This window comes from Moschus berezovskii, chromosome 15 (assembly GCF_049115385.1).
Source record: "Moschus berezovskii isolate FMDL1 chromosome 15, NW_MosBer_1.0, whole genome shotgun sequence".
Classification (NCBI taxonomy): Eukaryota; Metazoa; Chordata; class Mammalia; order Artiodactyla; family Moschidae; genus Moschus; species Moschus berezovskii.
In genome coordinates, this window is record NC_142474.1 from 31,660,787 (window position 1) to 31,672,527 (window position 11,741).

The following is an 11,741-nucleotide window of genomic DNA, read 5'->3' on the forward strand; positions in this document are numbered from 1 at the left end:
TGAAGGGCTGAGAAGTGAGGAGAAGGCCCCTATTCCTCTCCTGTCCACTTCTTTGCCCTTCCCATATGGGAGTCAGGAAGCCTGGATTCCAGTCCCGCTTCAGCTTCTGCCCTCTTCTGTGAACTTGGGCAAAGTCCCTCCCTTCCTAAGTCCCAGTTTCCTCATCTGTAAAATGAGGTGTTAGACTCAGTAACCCTTAAACTTTGGGTCTCCCACCTCCATCTCTTCACCCTCATTGCTGGGAGACTGATGAATTCAGTGTCACAGTAACCTCGGCCCACCCAGCTGTGCCACCTCCTGCCAGTTCACCATCACCCTGGCTGACCCCTGTGCTCTCCTCGCTTGTCTCTCAACTCTTCAATGCTCTGACCACAGCCAGATCCAGAAACTTCTCCTAGCTCTGACAGAGAACCCAAAAGCGTTGGCACTGACACCTAACCATTCCCCAACACTTCCATCCTACACAGAGGAGAGAACCTTGCTTATGACCATGGGATGAGCTCGAGGCAGATCTGGAGCCCGTGTACACGCCATTTACACCAGCAAAGTTATACCCCAAAGTCATGCTCCTGAAAAGCATTGGGCTTAAAGTGATGTGAGAATTTCCCTCAGTGAAGACACGGGTCCAGCAGCTGGGGGCCTGGGGGAGGGTTACTGCTGCCTGAAAGAAGCTGAAGATAGAGGAGGGATCATCGAGTGTTGGGGGATAGAGCCCCAAATCTAACCTAGCTATGGTCACATATGACCAGCTCAGTATCAGTTCAGTTCAGTCGCTCAGTCGTGTCCGACTCTCCGCGACCCCATGAATCACAGCACGCCAGGCCTCCCTGTCCATCACCAAATCCCGGAGTTCACTCAAACTCATGTCCACAGAGTCGGTGATGCCATCCAGCCATCTCACTCTCGGTCGTCCCCTTCTCCTCCCACCCTCAACCTTTCCCAGCATCAGAGTCTTTTCCAGTGAGTCAACTCATCACATGAGGTGGCCAAAGTATTGTAGCTCAGTATACCAAGTGTTTATTTACTTCTTTGGAACTATAGTGTTGACTTTGAAAAACTCCCCAGCAGCTTACCCTGCACACAATTGCATACTCTCTTAGTGCCAAAGCCAAAGAGGAGCTACTAGGATGAGGACTAGAGAGGACACCACCAGGCCCTGAAGATGACTGTACCAGACATGGAAATCGGCTGCAAAATGCTCTAGATGGTCAAGGAATTGTAACTAACCATATAATTTAAGTAATCTGAGCAAAAACAAAACAGGCACATCTGCAGTGAGACACCTCCTGGACATGATTTGGGTGAGAACGATTCATGTAATGGGTCTTTGCAGAAAGGTGGTCAGATAAACACATAAACAGTGTCTGATGGGTGATCTTAGTGACCAAAGCCTTATGAAGACATCTCTCTGATGATTCCACACAGCACGGGGATAAGTTGGAGAATCCAGATGAGTGGGTACATTTTATGAATCAGGTCCTCAGTTCCAGGACTCCTCTCCAAACCATTCAGAGGTTTTGAATGCTGATCCATATAGGAGCTCAGTGTAAAGAATCCACCTACCACACAAGAGACATGAATTCTATCCCTAAGTCAAGAAGATCCCCTGGAGGAGGAAATGGCAGCCCTCTCCAGTATTCTTGCCTAGGAAATCCCATGGACAGAGTAGCCTGGCGGGCTACAGTCCATGGGGTTGCAAGAGTCAGACACAGCTTAGCAACTAAATAACAACCCATATAAGAAAGGTAGGTGGAGGCTCAGAAGAGGCAGCTGTTTCCTTAAGACTGAGCAACAGGAAGGGGCCTTGGGAGCTATGGGTCCTAGATAACTTCATTCTGCTTGCAAACACCAACTGTCTGTCTTAAGTTCAATTGTCACACATTGAGCTTCCCAGGAAACTGACTCTGAGATGGGGCTTAGGATGCTGGGTATTGACTGAAGGGTGACCTTGGGATCAACCCTCTTGGAAGGGAAGGGGAGGAAGAAGGAGGAAAGAGATATCAACCCATGATACAGGCCCAGTGACAGCCTTGTTGTACCCACAGGCAACTCTGGAGCTAGCATGGCCTGTCAGAGTATGTGTTTGAAGAAGGGAAAGCAGCTGAAGGTGATGGGGGTACCTGCCAGGTAGTCATGCCTCTATTCAACCCCTTTTCTATCTCAGCTGGGCCAAGGTAGTGCTTCACTGGAACAAAACTGACCAGGTCCTTCCAGCTCCAACTGAAAGCAAAAGACACCCCAGCAGCCAATGAGACCACCATGGTCAGAGGTTGGATAGGTGGGGACACTGAGAGAAGATGGCCCAAGGGAGAGTCTGGATGGAAATGCTACTTTGGAAGCTGCAAAGAAAAATGTACAGGTAGGGGTTACCTGTCAGGTGGTAGGGCAACACCCTGATAGCGCCCTTCATGGAGAAAGGCCAAACAGGGATTTCAAGACTGCAAAACCTTAGTCAGCTGGCTGTGGGGACCATGGGTCAGGCCTCCATAGTCCTTTGAGTGGTCTCTTAAACATCCCCATAACCCTTAGGGAGACTCTCAACACTGAGTTAGGGCATGATCTAGCTTTCTCATGCCAGAGAGGCCTCCAAGTCTTTAGATCAGGGGTTGGCAAGCTTTCACTGTGAAAGATCAGATAGTGAATATCTGGGACTTTGCAGGCCATATGATCTCTGTTCCAGCTACTTCACTCTGCTGTCACAGCGGGCAAGCAGCCATAAGCAAGAGGTAGACAAATAAGTGTGGATGTGCGGCAATAAAATTGTACTTATAAAAACAGGTGGCATGCTAAGTTTGGCCCACAGGTTGTGATTTGCTGACTCTGCTGCAGAACAACAGGCTGGCTTACCTGCTTGCTCCAGAACTGAGTCCTGATGCCAGGCTACACTCAGCCTAAGATCAAGCCCATACCTGGACTGAGGCCAAGCCCTGAGCAGGCATCACAAGGAACTCAGATGAGGTTCTAGCTTGTGCTCATGACCTTAGTTGGAACCATCACTAGTCATGATTCGTTAGACTGGGTTAGACCCTGATGCTAGAATGAGTCTTAGATCTTCACCTCACATTGAGTACTGGTTCCTACCACAGGTAAACCATGACTTGATTAACCCTAGATCAAACCCTGACCTAGCCCCAGACAATCCTAGTCCCCAGACAGCTCTAATCCTGACCTGTGATTAACTCCTGAACCCAGGCTGAATCCTGGTCCCAAACAGAACTCTGATCCCACATTAAGCCCTGATCCAGCCTCATTCCAAGTCCTGACCTCTGTCAGACCCCAGCCAGATTGAGTTCTAGGCCTTGGGCTTTGGATTTCTCATCCAGATCCAAGCTTCTCAAATGGGGACCCACACACCCCTTCAGTATATTTGATGTCATTTAGCAAACATGACCTGTCTTCTTGCACCGGGGGTCTGAGTTCACCTTCCTTTCCCTTTGAGGTACTTGGGAAGAAATATTTGAGAAGCATGGTGAAGGCCTGTATCCTTCCAGCTCTGTTGTTCTGTGAGAGTGTGCACTCGCAGCCCACTTCTCCAGGAATAAATATAAAAGCCTGGCAGCTGACCAAGGCTCTCTCCTCCACCCTGTGCATTCACTTCTCTTACATGTTTGCCAAGAACAGAAGGAGCTCTGCTGAACACCTGCCACTCGGGCAGAGGATCATCTCCCACTCTTACTACAAAGGACACTCCTGTCAGCAGGGAGGCTCCATGTGTCATCCAGGATGGTCTCATCCTATGGGGGCCCCAGATACCTCAATCTCCCTGCAAACACCAACTGCCCATCTCCCTTAAGCTCAGCTGTCCTAGACTGAGCTTCCCAGGAAGCTGACTTTGAGATAGAAGTCAGGGTGCAGGGTGTTGACTGAGGGGTGACCTAGGGATCAACCTCATGGAGGTGGGTTGGAAGGAGGAGAAGGGGCCAGAGGAGAAATCAACCCATGATGCAGGCCTAGTGACAGCTTGGGTGCATCCATGGGCAGCTCTAGAGCTAGAATGACCTGTCAGAGTTATCCCAGCTTTAGCTGAGATAGCTGGGCCTTTTTATCTGCCACCATCTGCCACCAATTGAGCATGACTTTGGGCAGCTCTACAGCTAAGGCCATCTCTGAAAGTGGCCCACAGCCGAGGGTTGTCTGCAGACAGCACTTCTAGCATTTGGGGAAAGAAGTCCTCCACTAATGGATGATCTGGATAGCACATCTGCCTGTCCACCACCCTGCAGTCTGCTCAACCCAAGGACAGAGTAGTGAGATCCCAAGTTCCCTGCACTAAGGGGATTACCTCCCAGCTGGTATGCAGAGGTATTCAATCACATTTTTAAAAGTATAAAGTGAGAGACACAGGTAAATAAGTAGAAAATTTTTAAGTAAATAAGTAAATTTGTGACATATGACAAAAAACAAATAAATAAAACTGAAGGCCATCTGTCCCCAGATGGTGGGGAGATAATGGCATCAGAGAAAGATTCTCTAAGGAAGTGACGTTTAAGCTGAAATTTTGATAATAAAAATAATTATCAAAATATAAATGAGTGTGTTTCCTAGAGAGTTCCTTACATGCCAGAAACTGTTTCAAGTACTTTACACATACTAATTTATTTAATGGTCGTAGAGCCCTGGGCAGTGTCATAACCATGTGATTTCTGCTATGACATGGTTGTGAATGTTCCTATTACCAGTCACTGTGTAACAAACCAACCCATAAAGGCTTAAAATAATGACCATAATTATTTTTCTCATGAACCTGCAATTTGGGCAGGGCTTGGTAGAGATAGCCACCTCTGCTCAACCTAGTGAAGCTGGGGCTGCTCAAAAACTAGGTCTAGGACCATTTGAAGGCTTGTTTACTCACACTTCTGGTGGTCAGTGCTGGCTGTTGGCTGACCCTAAGCTGGGGATGTGGGCCAAAACATGTACCTACTACCGCTCCACATAGCCTAGGCTTCTTCACAACATGGTGGCTGGGTTTCAAGGGGGAGTATCTCATGAAAGAGTCAGATGGAAGCCATATTGCCCTTATGACCTAGGATTGGGGGTCAACAGTGTCACTCTGCCACAATCTATTCATCAAATAAGTTACAAAGTTACTCTTAGTTCAGGGGGAGGAGAAGTAGACCCAATTCATGATAAGAAGTGGAAAGATTCTGGAAGAGCTTACAGGATTGGAAATACTGCTGTAGATATTTTTGGAAATATATAGTCTGCCATACTGTTACCTGCTGCCTGCTTTTTAATTCTGTAGATACTCATGGAATCCCATATTTCCATATGTCTGGCCTGTTAGCATCCTCTCTAATCTATACATAATTTCGACTCCATCGCCTCTTGCCTAAGTCAACGAGAGTCAGTTTTTGTTTTGTTTTTATTGGTTGCAACCAAGAACCTTGACTCACACAGGCAGTGAGGTAGAGGTAGAAATAAGCATGATGTGTCCAAGGGACAAAGTGAAAGCCAATGCGCCCAAAGTGTCTTGCAGCTCAATACCTTCCTTCTAACATTGGTCAGTGGCCCTGATCTTCAATTCCTGTATAGCAACCAACAAGAAGGGACTCAGAGGCTAGTACCTTGAACCTGACCACTTCAATAGCTTGTTTGTGTCATCTTTTCAGTAGGCCTAAAAGGCTGTCCCTCAGAGAGATCCCTGGCATTCTATCTATTGGTCTGGCAGAGTGGGTTATCAGACTCTTTTTTTATCTCCCCCAAATTGTTACATGCCCCTCTGTAGTCAGTCCCTTCCCTCCAATTTAAAAGGCAGAGGGGTGACTGTGGTAGTGGTGATGCTCACGTTAGTCAGGGTTCTCTACAGAAACAGAATCATTAGGATATATATATATATAGGATTTGTCAGCCTCCATAGTTGTGTGAGCCAATTCCTTAATCAAATGCATTTCTATGTACCATCAATGACTAATCCAAACTAAAATTTAAAATATATTTATAATCACTAAAAAAAATTAGATGTAAAGTTAACAAAATATATGTATTTATATGCTGAAAACTATAAAATGTTGGTGAAAGAAATCAAAGATCCAAATAAATGGAGAGACATGTTCATAAGTTGAAAGCCTCAACATAATTAAAAATCAGTTCTACTCAAACTGATATACAGGTTTAATGCAATTTCTATCAAAATTCCAAGAAGAAAAATTGATAAATTAGACTTCATCAAAAATCAAACATTTGCTCTGCAAAAAGATTCTGTTAAGAGAATGAAAAGACAAGCTACACAGTGGGAGAAAATGTTTGCAAACCACATATCTGACAGAGAACTAGCATTTAGAATATGTAAAGAACAGCAAAAAAGCTCTCTAAGAAAACCTGAAAATATATAACTTTTCCTGAGTTATATATAATAAAATATATTATATTTTAATAAAATAATATAATAAAAATATATAACTTTTCCTTGAGTAGGATAGAGATGGCAAACAAGCACATGAAAAGATGTTAATGTTATTAGACATTAGGAAATTACAAATTAAAACCACAATGAGATAGCACTACATACCAACAAAATGACTTTAAAAATAGTGACAATGCCAAATGCTGGCAAGGACACTGAGGAACATGATAACTCTTTACATTGCTGGGGTAAATGAAATGTTATAGCTACTTTGTAAAATACTTTGGCAATAAAAAAACAAACCAAAAAACCTTTTTTAAAAAACATGCAACTAACATAACACAACAATTGTACTCTTGGCACTTATTCCAAGAAATGAAAAATGTGATCACATAAAAACCTGTACATAAATGTTTATAGCAGCTTGATTTGTAGTAGACCCAAATGGAAAGCAACCTAGATGTCTTTCAGCTGGTGAGTAGTTAAACTGTAGTACATCCATATTGTGGAATACTACTTAGCAATAAAAAAGAAACAGACTTGATACATGCAACACCTGGAAGAATCTCCTAGAACCATGCTGAGTGAAAAAAGTCAATTCTCAAATTGACTTTTAGATCATCCCATGTACAATCTGATCCCATGTACAATCATCCCTCAGTATCTATGGGGACTGGTCCCAGGACCCTCTCAGACACCAGAATCCAAGGATACTCAAGTCCCTTATACAAAATGACACAGTACTGTCAATTGTCTTCATCCAGTGATTTTGCATCCAAGAATTCAACCAGTTGCAGAATGTCAGTCCATGGTTGGTTGAATCCATGAAAGTGGAACCTATAGATGCAGAGAGCCAACAGTATGTAACGTTCTTGAAGTGACAAAGTCATAGAAATAGAGAACAGATTAGTGGTTGCCAGAGGTTAAGGAGGTAGTTGAAGGAGAAAGAGTGTGGGTATAAAAGGCCATAACAAGGATCCTTGTGATGGGATACTCTCTCTCTTGACTGCATCGTTAATATCTTGGTTGTGATACCATACAGGATGTTTTGCCAGATGCTACCACCAGGGGAAACTAGGTAAAGAATATGTGGGATCTCTCCATATTGCTTCTTACAGATGCATGTGAATCTATACTTATCTCAAAATAAAAAGTTTAATCTGAAAAATAATTGATTGAGGCTTCTTTTGTTGTCTGGCATTTAGTCTGTCCTTGAGAACGTGCTGTGATTCATGGGGTCGCGGAGAGTCGGACACGACTGAGCGACTGAACTGAACTGAACTGAACTGAGAACGTTCCATGTGTGCTTGAGAATAATGTGTGTTCTGTTGTTGCTGGGTGTTCTACCGATTTGTTAGGTCAACGTAATGATAATAGCTGCTTTGAAGTCTTGTTCTGCTAAGTCTAACATCTGGGCCCCCAGAGATTGTGTTATTGACTGCTTTCTTCTCTGTGGGAGTCACACTTTCCTGGGTGTGGGTATGTGTGTATATGTGTGTTGCATGTCTTATACTTTCTGTTGAAGATTGGACCTTTTATGTATCACTGCAACTCTGAATTCTAGTCTCACCAGGAGGGGTGATTGTTAATAGTGTTTTTTTTGTGTCCTGGATTTGTTTGCCTGGATTAATTCCATGAAATCTATTTCCCTCACATTGTGTGCTAGATGGTGTCTCTACTTAGGGTTCTTTTTAATTCTTGCTTTTACTTTTAAGCCTGACTTCCTAGAGGTCACTCTTGGCCAAAATATGATTAGTCAGAGTTTGTGCTGAAAGTGCCTTGAGCCGTAAGACACCCATTCTTTGCTGACTGATTTGTGAGTGGTTCAGAGAACGCATTTAAAGTTCAAGCAACTTTCAAGTGGGGTCCACATTTTATGCTGTGTTTACAGTACCTCACCTTCAACAAGGAAGGAGTAGCTGACTGGTGTCCTCTCTGGTCTCTCCTTAGGAGCTCACAGCCTTGAGCATGAGCGCAGCCTTTCAGACCACCAGGAATTAAGCAGAGATCTTAGAAAGATCCACTCTGGTTGACTCCTACCTAGATCTCCCTTGTTAAATTTCTGGATGGTTTATCTGTCTGTTGCTTGCCCTAACCATTAGAGAGACCTCAGGTTAGCTGTGCTCTTGGCCTTCTCTAATTATTTGCCACTGATGTCACTGTTGATTTTTACAACCACCCTGGCAAGTGGCTCTGTATTCTCCTCCCATAAAGTCTGTCCCTTACATTAGTCCTCATGGCTTACTATGTCCTCATAGGACTACAGAGGTGGGGGTGGTGGGCAGTGGGAGAACAGCTAATACGCCATGAATTCCCATTGTTCATATCGAGGCTTGGTAGATGTTCTTAAATAAATGTCTCTCAATTTGTTGTGTCTAACATAACATATCCAAACTGAACCTCTGACTCCTGTCCTTTCCCACTCTTAGTGGAACCTTCTTCTTTCCAGCTTTTCAGGTTAAAAACTTTGGAATTATTCAAAATGTGGCCAAGATCATGGAGTAGGAAGACCCTGAGATTACCCCATCCTATGAGCACACCACAATTACAACTGTTTATTCTTTACGAGAATGACCTGAAAAATAGCAGAAAAGACTTTCTATAACTGAAGACACAAAGAAGAAACTACAATTAGAAGGGAAAGAGGGGGTGGAGATGCAGTATAGTCAAGACCCACCTGCTTGGGTAGTTAACCTCAAACAGAAGGATAACCACAATTGGAGAGGTTTCCCCCAAGGAGCAAGGGGTGTGAGGCCCACATCAAGCTCCCTAGTCTGGAGGTCCTGAAGCAGAAAGACAAGCTCCCAGAAGCCTGGATTTGAAAACCAATGGGGCTTGAGTATGGGAAAGCAAGGGCTGTAGGAACCAGAGACTTCATTCAAAATCTTGCACAAAAATCCCACACTTTGAGGCACAAATCAGAAAGAGTAATATGAGGATCCTGGGTCAGACCAATTTGCTGATCTTAGAAAGCCTCCTGGAGAGGCAGGAGGCAACTGGGACTCCCGTTGGGGAAAAGGATGTTCATGATGACCATTTTTGAGAGTTTGTTCTACTACAAGAACAGTACTGTTGGCTGGTGCCATTTTGAAGTCCTCCCTATATGGTCCATCCCTCTAAATGATGAAAGGAAGAAACCTATAAGCATGAATACTCTATCCAGAAAGGCTATCATATAGTTTTACAGACAAGCAAAGCTAAGAGTTCAGCAACACTACACCAGCTTCACAAGAAATATTAAAGGGACTTCTCTAAGTAGAAAAGAAAATACCACAATCAGAAAAAGTGAAAATTACAAAAGGAAAATCTCATTCATAAAGGCAAACATACAGTAAAGGTAGTAGATCAACCAATTATAAATTTAGTAGGAAAGTTACAAGACAAAATCAGTGAAACCATCTATATCCACAATAGGTAGTTAAGGGATACACACAAAAAATGATGTAAAATATGATGCCAAAAACACTAACTATGGGGAGAGTAACAATGCAAAATTTTAAGAATGCATTCAAACTGAAAAGAACATCAACTTAAAATAATCACATATATGTATGTGTTTGTATATATAGTTACATATATATAGTTGTATATGAACCAAAAACCTATAATGGATACACACCAAAAAAAGAAAAGATTCCAAAATAACACTGAAGATAATCATCAAATCACAAATGAAGAGAGCAAAAGAAGAAGAAAGGAACAAAAACCTTTCAATACTGAAACAACCAAAAAATACTAAACAACATAACAATAAGAACATTTGTTGTTCAGTCACTCAGTCGTGTCCAACTCTTTGTGACCACATGGACTGTAGCATGCCAGGTTTCCCTGTCCTCCACCATCTCCCGGAGCTTGCTCAAACTCATGTCCATTGAGTCAGTGATGCCATCCAACCATCTCGTCCTCTGTCATTCCCTTCTCCTCCTGCCTTCAATCTTTCCCACCATCACGGTCTTCTCTAACAAGTCAGCTCTTTGCATCAGGTGGCCAAAGCATTGAAGCTTCAGCTTCAGCATCAGTCCTTCCAATGAATATTCAGGGTTGATTTCCTTTAGGATTGACAGGTTTGATCTCCATGGTATCCAAGAGACTCTCAGGAGTCTTCTCCAACATCACAGTTCAAAAGCATCAATTCTTTGGCGCTCAGCCTTCTTTATGGTTCAACTCTCACATTCATATATGACTACTGGAAAAACCATAGCTTTGACTATACAGACCTTTGTTGGCAAAGTAATGCCTCTGTTTTTTAATACATTGTTTAGGTTGGTCATAACTTTTCTTCCAAAGAGCAAGAATCTTTTAATTTCATGGCCACAGTCTCCATCTACAGTGATTTTGGAGCCCAAGAAAATAAAGTCTGTCGTTGCTTCCATTGTTTCCCCATCTATTTGCCGTGAAGTGTTGGGACAGGTGCTGTGACCTTACTTTTTTGAATGTTGAGTTTTAAACCAGTTTTTTCACCTCTTTCACTTTCATCAAGAGGCTCTTTAGTTCCTCACTTTCTGCCATAAGGGTGGTGTCATCTGCATATCTGAGATTATTGATATGAGAACATACCTATCAATAATTACATTGTAAGTGGCTATTGTAAACAGTGTTGCAGTGAACACTGGGGTGCACATATCCTTTCAGACCACAGTTCTCTGGATATATGCCCAAGAGTGGGATTGCAGGATCATATGATAACTCTTTTTTTAGCTTTTTAAGGAACCTCCATACTGTTCTCCACAGTGGCTGTACCAATTTACATTCCCACCAACAGTGTAGGTGGGCTCCCTTCTCTCCACATCTTCTCCAGCATTTATTAATTTTTGATGATATCCATTCTGACCATGAGGTGATATCTCACTGTAGTTTTGATTTGCATCATTTTCATGTGCCTGTTGGCCATCTGTATGTCTTCTTTGGAGAAATGTCTGTTTAGGTCTTCTGCCCATTATTTGTTGGGTTTTTTTCTTATGATATTAAATCACATGAGTTGTTTGTAAATTTTGGAGACTAATCCCTTGTCAGTTGCATCATTTGCAAATATTTTCTCTCATTCTGTGCATTATCTTTTCATACTGTTTATGGTTGACTTTGCTGTGCAAAAGCCTTTGAGTTTAAGCAGGTCCTATTTGTTTATTTTTGTTTTTATTATCATTACTCAGGGAGATGGATTGAAAACGATATCACTACAATTTTTGTCAGAGAGAAGCAACCTAAATGTCCACCAACAGAAGAATGGATGAAGATATGGTACACAAAAACAGTGCACAAAAAGGAATGAATTTGAGTCAATTCTATTAAGGCGGATGAACCTAGAGCCTGTTATACAGAGTGAAGTAAGTCAGAAAGAGAAAAACAAATACTGTATATAATGCATATATATGGAATCTAGAAAAAGGTACTGATGAAC